Source organism: Rhinatrema bivittatum, chromosome 3 (assembly GCF_901001135.1).
Source record: "Rhinatrema bivittatum chromosome 3, aRhiBiv1.1, whole genome shotgun sequence".
Taxonomy (NCBI): Eukaryota; Metazoa; Chordata; class Amphibia; order Gymnophiona; family Rhinatrematidae; genus Rhinatrema; species Rhinatrema bivittatum.
The window spans coordinates 310,034,146-310,047,716 of record NC_042617.1 but is presented as its reverse complement, the minus strand read 5'-3'; the positions used below and the strand labels follow the sequence as shown (position 1 = coordinate 310,047,716).

Genomic DNA, 13,571 nt, shown 5'->3' with positions numbered 1-13,571 from the left:
CTATCAGAAAAGTAGAGAGGACAGAGATTTCAAATCTGTGTAGGTTTTTGGAGGGCAACTGGAGATAGAGAGGGGAGAACAGCTGAAGAACTATCTGTGACTCTGCCCAGTTAGGTCTGACATCCCCTGCTGGTATCCCCAGCTAGGCTAGACAGCAGGAGATAGAGGGCTTGGGAAGAGTGTAGCTGCAACTCAATAGGATTTACAGCATCCCTTCAGTGCTGAGCCATTGTCACTGCTGTTGTGGCTGAATGCTGCTGTCAGGCCCCCGTGTTAGGTGACCAGGGTGCTGTTTGCTGCAGCCTACACACGAAAGAGGATGGAGGTTCTACAGAAAACTACTCTTCGGTGCAGTTGTTGGGAGCACAAACACGCATTCTCATACACTCACAGGGGAAGAAGTGTGTACCTGGCTCTTGAGTAAATCAGTAAGCTCTCAGATCATACTCCAGTGGCATCCATCATCACTTTAGTTTAAAGCATATTTATTCATCTGTATCAGAGGTAAGCCTGCGGATTATAGTTAAATCCAAGTTCTTGATGCCTACCTTTGGGAAAAACTGACCTCCTCTTCACCCATACGGCATTCTTTGAAGGACAGCCTGCTTGTCTCTTCATTATATGTTGCTTGCCTGCAGAAAATGAAAGGACGTGCATTTTCCAAACTGTAGAATAGCCTTTCCAGGGAAGTTAAACTATTGCATGGCCTCCTGGTTTTCTGTAAGCAGGTTAAGAAACTTGATCATTCCGGCAATACTATTCAGAAAAACAGGTAGGTTTAATTCAGGGAGAAATATTCTATATTGGACTGGTATTGGGTGAGAGGGTGTAGTAAATGCATTAGTTCTTTTGATTGTCATCTGTTTTGGTGACAGGGAGGTGGACTTGGGATATTGTGTTTGTGAGCATTTTTATATTATTACTTGCTAGTTATTCAATCTGAACGTGTATAACTTGTGAATATCGTAAGACGTGAAATGTATTTTTTTTTATATTTTTGATACTGTGTTTTTATTGTTGCATTCATAGCATATTTTGATTATGTTTTATAAATTGCTGCAAGCTTATATGTGATGACACTTACCAAATATAAATACATGAAAATGAAATAAAATGAACCCTTGAATCCCCAGTACCATTACCATACCCCAGGGGTGGAAGGGGGCATCTTTTTACACAATCCCAGCTGAACTCTTTCAGGTGAACTTTCAAAGGAGTTACGCATGTAAATTTAACATACTATCGTAGCAATTTTCAAAAGCTCATGTTTAATGGCATATATTATGGCAATTTCCAAAATCCCACTTATATAGGTAAAGTGCATTTACAAGTGAAAAACCCAGTTTTAAGCGTGCAAATGCTTTTGAAAATCAGGCCCTTTGTACGTTTCGTTATTGCCTGTTACTCTGAGAGTAACAGGCATCACATTGCATCACATTGCTACTAACCCCCAAGGGTTAAGGGAATATTATAAGTAGTACAGCAATTGCTCTCAGAGGTATATATTTATGCATATATATATTACTGAGCCCAGTTATTAGTGTAAATATACACCCTGGAGGGTTATAGTGTGCTCACTAATAATGTAACGTAGATTTAAGGTTATTTATTATTCATAATTTATTGCTCTAGGGCAGAGTATCATGGATAACCAATTTTAACTGAGTGTCTATATTCATATCTGTCCCATTATGTGTATTTCTCTTACTGCAGCACTTGTTGTTTTACTTTTATGTATTCATTGGCTTGCAGGTAAAGGAGCTGCAGTGCATTACTAGAATAGCAGTTCCCCTCAGAAGTCTCGTCACAGAGGACAAATCCATAACTTTACAAACCACACCTCTGGATGGGGGCTACACATATAAATCACACAACACACCCACAAACACAACACACAACACACCCACAAACACAAAATGTGTATTCCAGTAACCTTAGTCATCCACCTTCAACTGCAAATTTTGTAGGACCCTTACTGCTAGAGTCAGTATAATGTAACAGACTCTTCTTATGGTATCGGGTCACTTTAATTTATTTATATCATTTTTTTGTATTTTATCTTTTAGGTAAAATTTGCTGATGAACTTCTAAATATAACATCTCTTCAGTAGCTCTTATTTTAGGCTTTAATAATAATCACAGTCTCAACTAAATTATATGATAATACTCATCGCAAATGGTGTCTCAAACTCAGTCCTGACACGATCGCGTTTCGGACCACCAAAGGGTCCTGCCTCAGGGGAATCACTCCTTCAGAACTGTGACGTCCAACCAAGTCCATCAATATTCCATTAGTTGGTGACCAACTGCTCTTCTTAAGTCCATTACTAATTTTGCAGTCTTCTAATGGAGTCCTAATTTTGCAGTCTCCTAATGGAGTCCTAATGGAGACCGCAAAATTAGTAATGGACTTAAGAAAAGTCGTCTCGTTTAGGACCTTTTGGTGGTCCGAAACGCGATCGTGTCGGGACTGAGTTTGAGACGCCATTTGCGATGAGTATTATCATATAATTTAGTTGAGACTGTGACTATTATTAAAGCCTAAAATAAGAGCTACTGAAGAGACATTATATTTAGAAGTTCATCAGCAAATTTTACCTAAAAGATAAAATACAAAAAAATGATATAAATAAATTAAAGTGACCCGATACCATAAGAAGAGTCTATTACATTGTACTGACTCTAGGAGTAAGGGTCCTACAAAATTTGCAGTTGAAGGTGGATGGCTTTATAATACATGTATAAATTTAGATACCAGTTTAACCATATATTGGATATCGTTGGCTACACATATAAAACATCTTTTTTGTGTACATCTCTGGCAGGACCCTGAGCTGGTAACTTTCAGCTCTGCACTAATCCCAGAGTTTAGGGAGTGAGGTTAAATTCCCCTGGAAAGAAAGAATTTAGAAAAGTTATAGACCAGGGGTTGGGAGCGGGCTCTCACGGACTGCCCTTCTCCTTGCTGTGACTCCCTAACTGCCCCCACAGGCTCCTGCTTCTTCTGAGAAGGCTTGGCAACTCTACTACTCAATCAGGGACAGAGTCTGGAAGAACTTTATCCTGCTAGCAGGGGCATTAGTAAGGAAATGGAGGAGATATTGCTCACCCAAGCCTGCCATCCATGCAACAGGTAATGGATTAGTCTGTTCTTTATGACTTGGAATGGGCTGTCAATCCTACTTGTGTCTATACAGATGAACTGAGGGCAAAAGATTAACTAAATACATTTGTGATTAGCTCTCAAAAGCTAGTTACAAATGTAACAGAGTAGTACAGTACAGCTTGTTTGTTGACCTGTATTTCTAGGTATCAGTCCTGTCTCAACAGGTGTTTTTCTGTTTATTCACTGTTGCCCTGCTTCCACAACAACCTTTATGTTATTAATGCTGTTGTTCATGCTTTATTCTGAAGTTTCTTGTTCTCTGTTACACTGCCGACTGGTGGTCAGCCTGCATGTTCACCGCTTCTACTATATTCAGTGCAGCTGACTCTAAAGGGTAACCTCTGACTTGGAAGCAGGGGCACCTGGGTGCTTTTCCTCTTGTTTTTCAGTCACCTTTGGTCAGCTCTAGCCAGCCTGTGTGATTCAACAGCTAATTTGTCACCCTCCTGCAGAATTATCCTCATTTTTTACCTGTCTTAATTTCAGTGACTAGTCTCCGTTATCTCCAGTTTATGCACTGTAAGACTCCGTTAATTGTTTTTCCTGTTAAGAATTTAAGTTGTGCATAGGGAACTTTTAGTGGAGGCAGAATAGTATCTAACTGCACTAATCATACCTGGGAACTTTTGACTTCCAGTCACCCTGAGAGTACCATGGATTAGCGGGGAGAGGGCAACTGCACAGTAGGACCAGATGCTCACAGATTGTTAGTGTTTGAGATAGTTGTGGGTGGATGCTTGGGCCGGTGGCAGATGACCACGCCCCCGTGGGAAGATTACGAGAGGGACCACCGGTCAGGCTCAGGGTATGGAGACAGACACACAAAAGTTCTTTTATTAAACAGTATATTGAACCACCAGAGGTGGCAGTAGTGAGCTGAAGCGCCCAGCTGGGCTGTAGTCCCTCAGATACTGGAACAGTGATCCTGGATAACTGAGCTGTAGAGAAACTGAATATAGTGAGTAGGCAGGGTATGCGGAGTTCAGGAACAAAACCATGATGGTAACACTCACACTGTAGTCTCTTAGAAGCAGCCCAGGAGCTGGAAATGGATTAGGCCCTCGAGGAGTGAGTGCCTGGTTCCAGGGAACGCTCTGAGAGAGAGATGGTAACTCACTGGTGTTGTAGGCAGCGAAGGCTTCCTGGCAGAAGTGGTATTCAGTAGCAAGTTCGGGAACGGTGGCCCTAGAGGAGCGAGTACCGGTTCCAGACTGCGACCTGAAAAACAAGAGAGAGAGCAAGGCCCCCGAGGAGCGGGTACCTCTGGTAAAGTCCGAGGAGGCAGAGTAGCAAGGTATGCAGAGAGCGAATCCCATCCGCAGCGATACCTGGAGGAAGCTAGGTAAACCTTTCCTTTGCTAACTCGATTAGTTAGCGAATTCAGAGACCTTAAGTATCCGGTGAGGATGACGTCATCTCAGGGGGACGCCCCTGAGGTTCGCGCCCCTGCTGGTACTTGAGTCGGGGCCGCGCCGCGCGCACGCCCTTAGCCTTCTGGGAAACATGGCAGAAAGCAGCGTCTAGCCGGTCCGGGGACGCCGGAGGAGGTTGGCAAGATGACGCCACGGCAGCCAAACTTCCATCAAGCAAAGAGGGAGTCGCCAAAGAGGTAAGGTGGGCGGAGTGGAGACATCGGGCAACGAGGGTCGCAACACAGATTTGCTCTTATAAACACTCTTACATGTTCACACTTACTTTCACTGCTCAGTCTCTCACATTCTCACATGTCCATTTACACCTTTACTTCTGCCATTCTCCCATCAACACACACACACTCACTCACTCACTCACGTCTCTCCCTCTTCCATACACCCATGCTCACTTGCACACAGCTCTCTCCTACTCACCTATATACACTCTCAGATCTCTTCTTCCTACACAAATACACATTCACTCACTCTCACAGACATGCTCATTCATTCTCTCTCTCCCCCTTTCAAAACACACTAGCAACAGCCGACTCTAACTTGGGCTTCTGGAGCAGCAGCAGCCTCTTCCTTCTCCTCCTGTGCTGCGGAAGTGGGCGCTGCCTGTTTCTTACTCCTCGTTTGATGCACGGGCAGGAAATCGCAATGTTGATTGGCCAAGGCAAACAGGATGGGGCGGGCAAGTGGCTGGATACAGGAAACAGGCTGTGCAGGAGCAGGTGGTGTCACGAGGAAGCAAAGTTAAGAATTAAAAAAGGTCCGGAGATGGCAGAAATCACTGTCGGGTTCCTCCTTTTTTCAGTCGCGCAAGACCAATGACGTTCCTTTCTTCTTTCCGGGTCCAAGCAGATTGGATTTGCTGCAGCACCCGGAGATTTCCGGTATTGGCCCGGAGCTGGAAATGGATTAGGCCCTCGAGGAGTGAGTGCCTGGTTCCAGGGAACGCTCTGAGAGAGAGATGGTAACTCACTGGTGTTGTAGGCAACGAAGGCCAGATCCGGAGAGTTCCCAGGTATGGCACTAATGCTGTAGCCACACTACTTGATTCATTTTGTAGGAGCTCCAGCTTCCAGGCTTTTAGGTAAGACAAAAGTGCAGGCTCTGATTTATGAGTGAAGAAGGATGATCCCTTCTTGGCCTTATGACTGAGACCCTGTACAATTTAGAGGGGGTGGATAGCCCCCTGCCGCCCTACCCCACCGGGTAAACAATTAGCTAAGGGCGTTCCTGTACCCTTCTCACCCACAGCTTTTCGGTTTTCTTTGTAAGATTAGAGGTGCGGTGTTTCTAAACCCTTGATATTCCATTAAAGTCACCCTAGCTCAGCTTGCAAGAAATAAAATGTGCTTCAGAGTGAAGGATCTCCAGCTGCTGAGCAGCCTTCACTGCTTTAACAGGCCAGGGTGGGGGAGGAGACTACGTCAGATGTGACAGTCGGCAGAAATGTATGGGCCCAGAGCCCTTCGGTAATATATGGATCACATTCCTTGCAAGAATTATTTATTAGGCATATACTTTGGTCTTGGAGTGGCGCTGTGATTTAGAGGCTTTAGATGTATTTGCCTCTGGGACCTGAGTTCTAAATGCAGCCCACAAGCCGGCGGCTCGAACAACACTGGAAAGTTCACCAGGGGGCCTGTCTATGTTCAGCTGAGGGTGGACCATAAAACTGTCATAACCGACTTAAATCAAGGAAAACCCTCAAGTGCTGGAGATTCAGCGGACAACTTCCTTACACGTGCCCAGCAGAAGCTCAGCCTTCAAAAGCCAAAGGGTTGGGAAAGCAACGCCGCCTGTAATTACATCCATAGAGCAGGGAGCCTGAGAAAAACCTCTGAACCTTATAATCTAACATTTACACTTACAGGCCGATACAGTACAGTGCACTCTGCGGAACCCGTGTTTGAACGTGCGTTTTCAACGCGCTAGCTTTACCCCTTATACAGTAAGGAGTAATAGCGCGTCGAAAACACGCGGCCAACCCCCCCGAAACGAATAGCGCCCGCAACATGCAAATGCATGTTGATGGGCCTATTAGACATTCCCGCGCAATACAGAAAGCAAAATGTGCAGCGAAGCCGCACATTTTACTTTCATAAATTAACGCCTGCCTAAAGGCAGGAGCTAATTTCGGCCGGCACCAGGCAAGTGTACAGAAAAGCAGAAAAAAACTGCTTTTCTGTACACCCTCCGACTTAATATCATAGCGATATTAAGTCTGAGGCCCCAAAAATAAAAAAACATTTTAAATTAAAAAAAAAAAAAAAATCAAATGTGCCCGCAGCCTGCGGGACAGAAGACGGACACTCAATTATGCCGGCGTCCGTTTTCTGAACCCTTGGCTGTCAGCGGGCTCGAGAACCGACGCTGGTAAAATTGATCGGCGGCTGTCAAACCCGCTGACAGCCACCCCTCCTGTCAAAAAGAAGGAGCTAGGGACGCGTTAGTGTCCCTAGTGCCTCTTTTTCCCACGGGCCCTCATTTGCATGCGGGCCAATACTAAATCGCGTGCGTAGGAGAGTGGCCTGTGCGCGCGTCGGGAGAGTGGGCGCTTGCCGGCTCTCCCGCACTTTTTTTCTGTATCGGCCCAATAGTCTGTTGCAGATGCACAGGGCTTATAAAGGTTATTTCTTTATGAGATTATTTCTTTCCTGGTATTTCTTGGAGATGAAAATTTTTCCAAAAGAACAATATTTATAAGACCTTTTTCTTATAGAAGTAATATTGGGTTTACTTTGCTAAGAGCACCACTGTTAGAATATTCTACTGATAAGGCTCTTAAATCATGGTCATAAATGTGCTTCCCTTCCAGTGTCTCAATACTTCCTTTTTTTTTTTTTTTTTTTACTATTCATGGGTTGCAAGAAATCAGTGTGAATGGGACAGGTTCTTGTAATCTTAGAGTGTGAAATCTCTATGAAATATATGCAGCACCATATATGAAATATATGCAGCACCTCTTAACTATATCATTAACAGGAGCACCGACTTCAAACACACATGCATACATGTACATGACTCTGGCAATGCACCTCAGTCCTGCCCTGCAACACTTCTTGCTATTCCATTATTGAGCCCCTTCAATAATGCACCTCACTCCCGCCCTGCTACGTTTGTGCTGTTAAAAACACTGAAAATACTGCATATATGTAAATGTTTTGTTGTTTACAAATAAAATACCTTGCTATTCCAGTACTGAGAACCCCCCACTGCCACAGATATTCCTACTGCACCTCAGTCCTGCCCTGCAGCACCCCTTGCTATTCCAGTGCCGAAACCCCAAACGCACAGCTCTTCCAATATACCTCAGGCCTGCCCTGCAGCACCCCCTGCTACTCTGGTGGTCTGAGGAATGGAAGCTCAGTGCACAGAGTTCATGGGTGTGGCTGCAGCTGAGTGCATGGAGCTGGAAGAAAGTTTACTGGAAAATGGTGAAAAAACTTTGAAAGAAATAAGTCAGAGTCCAGAAATTGTGCCTGGAGCTGGAGCAAACACCTTGAAAGAGACAAAAGCAGCAAGCCAAAGACAAGAAGCTGTCCTGGTAACCAGAGCAAATATCCACCAAAATGGAAGTAAACCTTTATTTTCTGACCTGTTTAAGCAACACGATCAGAAAACAGCAAAATAGAGCAAGATATGTGACGAGATTCCACTAAATAAATAAATAAATATATGGGACTCACTGCTGGCCCCTGGGACAGAGAATATGTTGGGAGTTTTATCAAAGAAAAGCTTAAAGTTTTCCCCCAGCATGCAAAGGCTTTAATTCACACCTCAGGAAGCTCTCAGTATGATGTGGCATTCAGAGCTGGGAATCAGCTATTGGCTTTTTGGAACCGGTATGAAAAGGTGAAGGACACCCCAGCGTGGAAGGATTTCACTGCAAGGATCCAGGGTTTCACAGAACACACAGGCCGATACAGTAAAGCGCGGCCGCGGTTACCCTGTTTCTAACCCGCTTTCTACCCACAATTTGGCCGCGTAAGTCTAACCCGCGATTCACTATCCGTTTTTACCAATCTTTACCACTTCTTGAAATCAACGCGTATCCCTTTCCGCCCGCGGCATGTATATGATATGTAAACGATCGGATTAGCTATTCCCTCCCATACAGTAACGTGCAGCCCAGTTATCGCCTTTTTAACCAACTGTTTTGCTGCGTCTTTAACCCGCTAATTTACCGCCTACCCTGACCCTGGCGTTAGAGGGATGTGACAGCAATAGGCAGGCTCCGGGCAAATAAGTGGGTGGGTTGGAGCAAGCGAGTAACATGGTGTGGCCTGGTTCTCCTACACTCGGGCATCGGGGATTGCCAGTCATCTCTCCCCCCCTCCCGAAGCAAGGCGCAGGGCGAAAATCGACTCGACATGTTATTAAAGCAAATAGAAATTGTAACAAAAGTAAACTTACTGCAGGCTTCCAGCAGCTCCAGTCCTCTCTCCCCTCCTCCCGAGGCGCCCACCGCGGCTCCCCTGCCTCCCGGGGGCAGCCGGCGGCGAAAGCGGCTTCCAGCAGCCCCGCCGGCGAAGGTGCATGAACGCACGTCCAATTTGGGCGCTCAAGCGGCGAAGGCGCATGAGCGCACGCCATGACCTGAGCGCCTGGATGGACGTCCGAGGTTTTCGCCCATTTGAAATGACAGGTACCAGCGCACCCAGGATACTGTATAGGAGCTGTATAGCGCTCTATACAGTAAATGGATTGCGCTTCATGGACGCGCTTTGGACGCGGCTTGCATTTGCATGCCATTTAAATACTGTATCGAGCGGTATGTGATCCGAACTGTGCGTGCGGCAAACGAGCGGGTGCCCGGCACTGCCGCCCTTTTTCTTACACGCCCTTACTGTATCGGCCTGACAGTGAGAACAGTGAATGTGCATTTTAAAGCGGAGCACATTGAGGCCTGTGAGGTGCGCACCTGGCTGCAGAGACACTGCTCGGTGCTGGGAGAGCCATGGCCTGTGCTGGACTCAGAGGGGTTCTGGGCTGCAGGTTAGAAAGCAGTGGTGCATCTCCCACTGGCTGATGGCCACATACAGCATCTGCCTAACAGCAGAAAAAAATGTGTGAAGCTTGCTGGGCAGACTGGATGGGCCGTTTGGTCTTCTTCTGCCGTCATTTCTATGTTTCTATGTTTCTATGTAACAGTTTCATGACTGGAAGAGAGAGAGAGAGGCTCCTGTTTCTACCCTGAACAGATAAAAAATGCTTTAAATGTGGCTCTTCAGAGCATTCCAGCTCAACCTGCAAGTGTGTAAAGTGTGGAAGATGTGAACAGATTGGCCACACCAGTGCTGAGTGCCCTGAGTGAAATGCAACCTGTGTGGGGTGGATGGCCCTGTGTGTGTGCATTGCCCTCAGGCATATCACAACTGCCCCCTCACACTGAATGACCCCCAGGAGGAAGTCCCTGATGAAACTCAGCTGAGACCCCAGCCAGAGCAGGAACCCACTGCAAGCCAGCTGCTCTGCCAAATGGAGCAGGAGGAAGCAGAGTGTCAGCCTGTGCAAGGAGCCTCTGTGAGCCAGCCTACACTTCAGCCAGAACAGTCAGCAAAGGCTGCAGTGCCCGAAACATGTGAGCAGGAGATGAGCATCCTGGAGACAACTTAGAGGGAGAAGTGGCAGCAGAAACCTCCCAATGCACTGGTGCTAGTGAAAAAGGAGACTTCCAGGATATAACAGAGTTTGAAACTCCTGAGAGAGTAGCACCTGGTAACTTTCGGGACCTCCAACTTAATATCGCCATGATATTAAGTTGGAGGGGGTGCAGAAAAGCAGTTTTTACTGCTTTTCTGTGCACTTTCCTGGTGCTCGAAGAAATTAGCGCCTACCTTTGGGGAGGCGCTAATTTCTGAAAGTAAAATGTGCGGCTTGGCTGCACATTTTCCTTTCTGAATCGCGTGGGAATACCTAATAGGGCCTCAACATGCATTTACATGTTGCGGGTGCTATTAGGTTCGGGGGGTTGGACGTGCGTTTTCGGCCCCTTACTGAATAAGGGGTAACGCTAGCGCATCAAAACCATGCGTCCAATTGAGGGTTAACAGTGCGCTCTGTCGGAGCGCACTGTACTGTATCGGCCCGATAGTGTTGGAGTTTGAATTATTAAGACATTTCTTTTACCTTTGTTTGTGTATCTAAGTTTTGTATTTCTGCTACCCCAAAACTTGGTGGTCAGACCGAATGACCTGCTCTATGAGATGCTCTGGGGGTGTAAAATCCAAAGCTGCGGAGGAGCATGGTTAGTTTGCCTAAAACATGGAGGGGTGAGGGTAGGCATGATAAACCCTGCGCTGTTTTGTGCCCTCTTCTATGTTTACTTTAATTTGAATCGGTGTTTGAGTTTTGGGTTATGTCAAGGGCAACGCCTCCTATCTATACAGGTTATGCCCTTAATCCCAGCCTGGACAGAAAGATAGAGGATAGCGTCTGCCAGGGTTCGGGGCTGTTAAATGCATTAACCATGTGATGTAAATGTCCATGTGTGCTTTTAAAAATACTGTAAATATTGTATCTCTGTAAATATTTTGTTGTTTACAAACAAAAGACAATTTCCCTGCTATTCCAGTTCTGGATCCTTGCTGCTCAGAGCAGGATTATGGTGATATGCACCAGGGAGGCCTGAGATCAGTGTTTCCCAATCTTTTTTGTTTGGCGGCACACCTAGCACAGGGTTCACTTTGTTGTGGCACACCAACCACCTCCTCTTCTCTTCCCTTCCCTCACCCCTCATCCCATTGGCATCATCATCATCATTATCACTGCTACAATCATCACCTTCTCCCTTCCCTCTTTCCCCACCATCATAATCACCCTTCTCCCCTGGCATCATCATCTTCTTTCTTTCCCTCTCCACCACCCCCTGGCATCATCATCACCTTCCCTCTCCCACCATCTCTCTTCCTCTCCCCTCGCATTATCAGCTCCTTCCCTCTCCCTCCACCCCCACCCCCTGGAATTATCATCACCTTCTCTCCTTCTCACTCCTGGTATCATCATCATCACCATCTTCCCTTTCCTTCTATCTCTCCCCCCCCCCCCTGGCATCACCACATTCCCTCTCTCCCTCCATCTCTTCTCCTCGCCCCAGCATCATCATCACCACCTTCCCTTCTATCTCTCTCCCCCCCCCCCCCCCCCCCGGCATCATCACATTCCCTCTCTCCCTCCATCTCTTCTCCTCGCCCCAGCATCATCATTACCATCTTCCCTTTCCCCCCTCTCTCTCACTCCCTGGAAACTTCACCTTCTCTCTCCCTCCCTATCTTCTGCACCCCCCCCCCCCCAGTATAATCATCATGCTTTTCCATCTACCCCTTTCCCCCACTCCCTGCTATCACCTTCCCTTTCCCTCCACCTCTCTCCCCCACCCCCAGACATCATCATCATCACTTCCCTCTCTCACCACCTCATCTCTGCTGCCCCTTGCATCACCATCACCTTCCCCCTCCACCCTTCTCTCTCACCTCCTGGCATTATCACCGTCTCTCTCTCCCCACATCCTCACCCCTGGAATCACCACATTCCCTTTCTTCTACTCTTCTACCCCAATCCAAGCATCATCATCATCATCACCTTCCACCACCTTTCCCTCCACCCACTCGCATCATCATGATCTTCCCTATCATTTCACTCCCCATTATCCTCACCTTCCATCTCCCTGCACCTGGCATCATCTTCCCTCTGCCTCAACCCCTCTCCCTCACTCCCTGGCATCATCATCAACTTCCCTCTGCCTCTACACCCCTAATATCATCACCATCCCTCTCCCTCTACCGTTGTCCCACACCCCTGGCATCATCATTAACTTTCCTCTGCCTCCACCCCTCTCCCTCACCCCTTGGCATCATCACCTTCCCTCTGCCTCTACACCCCTAATATAATCACCATCACCTTCCCCCTCCACCCTTCTCTCTCACCTCCTGGCATTATCACTTTCTCTCTCCACATCCTCACCCCTGGAATCATCACATTCCCTTTCTTCTATCCTTCTTCCTCAATCCAGGCATCATCACCACCTTCCACCACTTTCCCTCCACCCACTCGCATCATCATGATCTTCCCTATCCTTTCACTCCCCATTATCCTCACCTTCCATCTCCCTGCACCTGGCATCATCTTCCCTCTGCCTCCACCCCTCTCCCTCACCTCTTGGCATCATCAGCAACTTCCTTCTGCCTCTACACCTCTAATATCATCACCATCCCTCTCCCTCCACCGTTGTCCCACACCCCTGGCATCATCATTAACTTTCCTCGCTCTCCATACACCCCCATGCCAATCACCTTCTCTTCCCTTTCCCTCCACCCCCTGGAATCACCTGCTCTCTCCTTCACTTCATGGCATCATCATCATAATCTTCCCTCTCCCTTACCTTCTGCCATCATCACTTTCCTTCTACACTCTTCTCCCCCACCAACATCATCATCGTAGTCTTCCATCTCCCCCAAACCCTGACATCACTTTCTCTTCCCTTTGCTTCTACCACCTGGCATCACCTTCCCTCAACTTCACTCCCTGGTATCATTGTCTTCCCTCTCCCTCCCCTCTCCTCCTCATCTCATTGAAGCATCTTCCCTCTCCCCCATCTCCTGGCACCATCAACTTCCCTTCCCTCTCATCTACACCTGCTGGCATATTCAGCTTCCCTTTCCTCACCCCATCCCCAATCCTTGTACAGCAGAAGTTTGGAAGCAATGCTTACGGAGTGCTGCTGCTTCTTCCTTTGCCAGCCTCCCTCTGCAGTCTGAACTGCACGGTGCCAGCAGGTCTCACAAGCCTACAGAGCCCCATGGAGTTTCCATTGCTTAGAAAAGCCAGCAGAGGGGAAGCAGGAGCAGCTGCCGATAAGCGCTGCTCTCTGACGCCCCCTGCTGGTGGGAAGACATCCTGCAGGCTCAGAGGCAAAGGCAAAAAGACAAATGTGATATCCGTCAAGCTCTCTCAACAAATGACACCTTCAAATGATCAAATCC

The 13,571-nt window shown here is 47.2% G+C and overlaps 1 long non-coding RNA gene across 1 annotated transcript; it reads right to left on the bottom strand.

Annotated features, from left to right (window-relative positions):
* Positions 1-547: 547 nt before the first annotated feature.
* Positions 548-13,371, bottom strand: LOC115088878. Its single transcript, XR_003855955.1, has 2 exons — positions 13,301-13,371; positions 548-632 (listed from the first exon to the last, which is right to left on the bottom strand). It is a non-coding gene; the product is annotated as an uncharacterized LOC115088878 (long non-coding RNA).
* Positions 13,372-13,571: the final 200 nt, after the last annotated feature.